This window comes from Meleagris gallopavo, chromosome 1 (genome assembly GCF_905368555.1).
Source record: "Meleagris gallopavo chromosome 1, MGAL_WU_HG_1.1, whole genome shotgun sequence".
In the NCBI taxonomy this organism is placed as follows: Eukaryota; Metazoa; Chordata; class Aves; order Galliformes; family Phasianidae; genus Meleagris; species Meleagris gallopavo.
In genome coordinates, this window is record NC_139404.1 from 64,513,891 (window position 1) to 64,519,899 (window position 6,009).

Sequence of the window (6,009 nt, forward strand, 5' to 3'; positions counted from 1 at the left end):
TTCAGTGTAATAAACTCTTCTGTTAAATTCTTTACACTTTTTCTTCCTACATTTTTAGCCCAAATCTTTGTGTTTAAACCTAGTTCAAAGAACTTGCGTAACAGAAAGTGCTCTCGGATTTTATTAAGATTGATGGTGTTAATCTTCAATGGTTGGCCAAATTCCAGTTTCTCTCATTCTGTTCTTTTAAACTAAAATTCTTCCCAGAGCTCCGGTGGGTAAAAATGCTTCCTGCCTTGACAGCTGTGTCATGTTGCTGGATCTTTCTTTCAGTCTGTGTCAGAGCTGGGATCTTTGCAAAACTTGGTTCTACATAGGTATATATAATAATTGATAACGCTTTGTTTTACTCATCATTCAAGAAGGACAACCTCCTACCTCTTTCACCTGATCTTTTACAAGGTTACCTTCTGCAGCTGTTTTCAAGATAATCTAGAGCCATTGAGTACACATTTCTGAATGTTATCCTAGGCACAAGCACAGAGAACATATGTGGTAAAGGGGGCATCATTCCATGGTAAGGCTGCAGGAAGTACTAAATTGCACCTAACTGCTATTGCTTCTAACAACCAATGTGTATTATTTGTCTCTAGTTCTCTGATGTGAAAGGGACTTGTAAGGTTTCTTCTGAGAGTGGTTTTCCTATCCATTTATGCACCTAACAAGAATGTTTTCTGACTGCAATGAAAGAGAAAGTTGATACTGAGAAAAAGTGAATTCATAGCAATAGATAAGCATGGCTAAAGCAATAGAAATCATGCAGGCAGTGAAACTGTATTGCTTTATTTGTTAGCTGTAAATGTCTTGGTTGTATCTGTTTGTTGCTGACTCCAGGCTGTTTTCCTAAGTATCACAGAAAGAGAAAATATAATTTAATAATGTTAAATTATACTAAAATTCAAGTACTTAGAGACATTCATTGGAAACAAATAGCTGCTTCCAGGCTATCATCATGCTGTTACTTTTATTCTGGCAACTGTTTTTCCAGACTCAACAATGGCAGGATGCCTTGAGCTCACTGCTCTCTGGACAAGGATTTAAGAGAGAGAGATCTTTCTGAGTTTTTTTCCTGAGCTCTGTACAGGCTTCCTGCATGGCCTTCAGTAAACATTAATGATATCAAATCCTCTCCTTCAAAAGTAATTATTACTTTTTAGCCAGTTTTCTGTGTCTTGACCACTGCATCTTCTCTTCAGCACTGCCCTCGTTGAAGATTTAGGAGATCACTGCAGTACAAGGACTCTGGGCCATACCTGTTTCTCCTTCTGCATGAGTTGTTTCAGGAATAGCAAGGCAGCTCAGAGTCAGGGTATTTACATTTTAGCATAAATACAATAAAAACTGGCCAAGTGTCAAGCTAAGCAGTTAAGGATTTGTTCTACTGAAAGTCTGTACATAGCTTTACTTTCCAGTGAAATAGTAAGGCTTGGGAATGTGTTTTCTGTCAGATCATAGAAAAAATAAGAAAATGTGGTCTATTAAAATCCTTTTATATATATATATATATATATGTTTGTTTTCTTAAAAAAAAATTAAAACTTTCCTTCTGTCAGAAAAAAATGAAAGTTTCTTTGCAGTGTTCTTGTTTGTTTTCAGGCTACAGTGTAAAGTTTATATTTGCAGGCAAGACCTTATGATTTAAATGTCTGTTAGAATATGTTTTAATAAAAAGTCTCTTACAAAGAAAAAAGCTTAATGCTTCACAACTCTGTTTCTTTGAGACTTTACAAGGTTAGTGTTTGTTCATGACATGCACTTGAAGAAGCAGCTCCCTGGAGCTGCTGACCCACAAACCCACTGTGTGATGGGTGTACTGATATGGCTATGAATTAACATTGCTCTTGTCCCAGCTATTCACTATTCGGCTAGACTAGGCTTTGTAAATGTAATTAATTTAACCCTGTTCTTTAGAAATGAAGGTGGTCAGGCTTCTAATTTCCTGTAACTTATACAAGGTAGGAATGCAAAGAAAATGGAAACGAACCTCAAGGAACAGCCTTCAGTCTGGTCCTTTGTCCCTGTATCTGCTTCCAAGGCTTTGTTTCTATTATAGAATAAGTATATATAAATAAGCAATTTCTTTTAGGACTATGGGAAAGCAAAACCTTTCTTCGGTAGACTGCCTAGCGAGCTTCCAGCGGGTTTTGTGTCACTGCACTTAGGCAGCGCTCTGCTGTGGGAGGCAATGAAAAAAGAAAAGAGGGTGGTCATTGCCACAGGAGGTGGCATGTCCTGCTTCATGACTGGTAGTGGTTTCTCTCCCATGCCCCAGTTCTTGTCAGTAAATTGAAGTAGGCAACCTACTGCACTGCCTTCCTATGCAATATCCGCAGTATGGAAGGCCCATGAGACTGATATGTTCCCGCCTAAACAAGAATTTCCTCTCTGTCAGATGAACTCACTGAGTTACTTTAAGTGAGGATCTTTTGTTCATTTTTTCCAAGCGTCTCCAAGTCCTCCACGTACAAAACATAAATATGACTGTTTCTGAAGAACTGCTATAATTAGCTCGTAGTGGAATGGTGATACTCATTTGGAAGATGTAAGAAAACTTTCCATAATGGAAAATATCTCCCTCAGGATTGTTTGGGTAAAGCTCCAGTTAAGATGTTATCTATACCTATAAGGAAGTCAGAGAAAGATCTATAATGAAATTCCAGTAAAAATGTACCTGTGATAAAAAGCTGATACTGAGGATTTACAGTGAACCAAAATCCAGAAACAATGAAAATATTGCAATAACCCTGGCAGACCTCATTCTTCAAAGCATTACTTCATCTTAAACCTTTCTTTAGATATTTTTGCCTTAGAGGACTATGCCTCAGTGTTCATCAATACAATTTGTAGCACAATGAGGTCTTGGATGATTTGTGTGAAAGAGATTTCTATAACAAATCTGGGATTCTGAATAGGAGCCTCACCTATCTCAAATGACAGTGTGGTGAAGGCTAACAGTGACAGAAAAGCTGGAGTTTGTCAGAAATCATTGGAGGAGACAAGGCCAGCAAGAAAGATTTAAGATCAGGCACAACTAATACAGATCCTGTATTGTGTAAACTCAGCTTTCCTAGTAATTGAAGGAAACAGGCTGTAAGCTGCTCTAAGAAAGAGGCTGAAAGAACTCTTAATTCTCCTAATCATTAACTCCTGCAGACTACTAGGCACCCTGATATCTTGTAGAAAAGAGGAAAAGAGATTTCCAAGTTTCCAAACTGGCCAAATAAGGATGTAAGACATATTAAAGTACAAAATGTGAATTACGTGCCACATAATAAATATCCAGCCATGTTAAAAACCCAAAATGGAGATATAATGAAGGAATGGATAATCATTTGTAGTAAACCTAGGAAAACAGGAATTTGCTCCAACTGTTGGTGTTTGGCACCTCCCACTTTGGAGTACCAGCGGGGGTTTTAGCTGCCATGGCAACAGACCCTATGCAGAGGGTGGGGGAGGGCAGGCAGAGGGAAGGAAGAAGAATTTGTATTAATGCTTTCTCTGTCTGTGTAATGAAATCGCACAGGTTAGCAGAACAGGTTAGCAGGCTCTATAACCTTCCTCAGTTCAAGTGAGTGTGCTGAGAATTAGCTGCGTCTCTCGCCATTACACAAATCTGAAAATTCAAGTTGCCATCTCAACAGCCATAGACCTTGCTCAGGAGAAACACAAGTTGTTCATGAAGTTTGCATGATTTTCCTTCGATTTTGGCAAAAAACTTGAGTGATTCTCCCACGCAGCTTTTTTCTCTCCTTTAATACTTATTTTCCACCTTTTACCATCACTTCATCAGGGACTTTGCTCCGGGGTTTTGGGGGAACAGGGAGCACTGGGCGTATTGGAAAGGCTTGGAAAGCTCAGTGCAGAATTTCTTCACCCCACATCCTATCTTCTCCCACCCACTCTATCTTTTCTTTTTCTCGTCCATTTCCCCCTTAAGTCTTTTGTTTTCTGAGAATGAGCAATTAAGACGATCAGGATTATTTTTTCTCTCAAAAAAAATCTTTGTCACGTGCCCCATCAAACTTGCAGCACATTGCAAAGAAAAATACCCCTGGGAGGGCTTAGGTGCTCTTCAAACTTTGTAGCTAGGGTACCCAGCACTGTTACATGCCCATATACCTAGAGTTGATAGGAGGGGAGAAAGGAAGAAAAAAGTAAGGAGGTGTGGGAGGAGGATGGGGAAGACGAATACCAAGTGCTCAGGCAGAACAAGGGACAGCAGTTCCTCCACCCCTGTGTTTATTCCTTTCTCTACCTCCAATATAAGATGGACCATCTCTAGGCTGGGTACTTTCTAAGAGGTGGTCTTCCCCTCCAACTTTTCCCGCTTCTATGTTGGGACCAGAGACCGTGCGTGCATGTATGGGTAAGCATAAGCGATAGAGGGAGCTTACCAACAGGTAGGCGTCATCTGGGGGTTTCTGCTGCCAGGTAAGAGTTGGGTTTTCTTCTCCTCGTTGAGCTGCCTTTTCAAGACGATGTTTCTGTCCTGGTCTGCCGTTTCCTCTTAGTCTAGCAAGTGCAGCTTCCACGCCTGTGGGCTGCCACACAACAAAGGCATGTCTAAGGAGGCTTATTGCAGAGCAGACGTGTTTCCACTGGGGGAAGGACTTTTTCATTGCCTGGGCTTTGAACGAGCAGAGAGGCACTCCGGGAGCTGCCTGGTGGAGCCTCAGCCCACCGCATGCATGTTTGGAGACAGGCCCTTCCCTGGACCTGACCGTCTGGCTGGTCCCACATGCCAGCCCTGGGGAGGGCACGCGCTGCTGCTGCTGCCCCTGCAGTGCCACAGGTGAGCAAGGGGCCCGTTCACAATGGGACAGAGACAATCCTGTTAGCAGGGGCTGGCACCTGGCTGATGGCTCTGGCGATAGGCAGGGAGATGTTGTGACCGTGGCCAGTAGCTGTCCTCGAGGCAGTGTCACCAGCCCAGATGTGCATAGGTGGAGTGGATGTGGTAGCTTTTGTATTCTGCTCATTTTATTTATTTCAGAACTCCCTCAAAAGGCAATGTTAAAGTAGGATTGGGTTTGATTTTATTCTTCCACATTTTTCCCCCCTTGATCCTCACAGAGTTGAGAATGTCCCTGGTTCTGATGGCTCCTGCTTAGCTATGTTCAAGAGAACTTCTGCTATTTCACAATTAGTATTATAGAATGCATTGGCAGAATTAGGCAATCCTCTCACTTACGCACCTACTCTTCCTTGACTATTATGGAGAAGAGCAGCTTTAAATATGGGAAGAATTTTTTTTTAAGACAGAAAACAGCCTAATGCAGTGCATTCTTAATTTCTAATAAAAGTTACAAAATGGATTTAGAAGGACTAACCCATGGAAGATGCCTAATATCTTCCGAGTGCAATGTAAGCTTCCGAGGATACTACTTGTAATTAGGAAATTCTGCTTAGATGGCATTTGATTGAAGGAAGAGAAAATGTTTTGTCTGTGTGTACACATTTAACTGTTTATGTTTTGGTATACTTGGGTTTTTTCTCACCATGTGGTTACTTGCTTATGCAAGAGATGAATATCTTTCTGCCAGAAAACCTGCACTGTATACAGGCTTAGCAGTAAGGACTGCTAAAATCAAGAAATATGTTTTTATCATTGTGAATATTACGTGGTAAAGATATGTCCTTAAAACAACAAGCAAATCTAAATCTTGTGTCAAAGTAATTGTTAGTGCAGTTAGGAGTTTGTTGTCTAACAGACACATCTGTAAGAAATTTTTGTGTATATGTGTATGCATCCGTGCCTAAGCCCTCCTGCGGTCACAAAGATGTTGATAAAATTCTAGTTCTTTGTTATAATTATCAGCCTACCTGGTCCAGTAACCTGGCCTCAAGGAAATGTTGTGCCACTGCTTTGGATTATTTTTTGCCAACATTCCTGCCATGTCTGGGATGGAAGAGCCAGTACAGGCTATCTGTCCTCATGTTTCATGGCAAACTGGAGAAAAGTGGTGCCCAGGATGACAGGGCAAGAAGCTAAGGTTGTTGCTACACCCA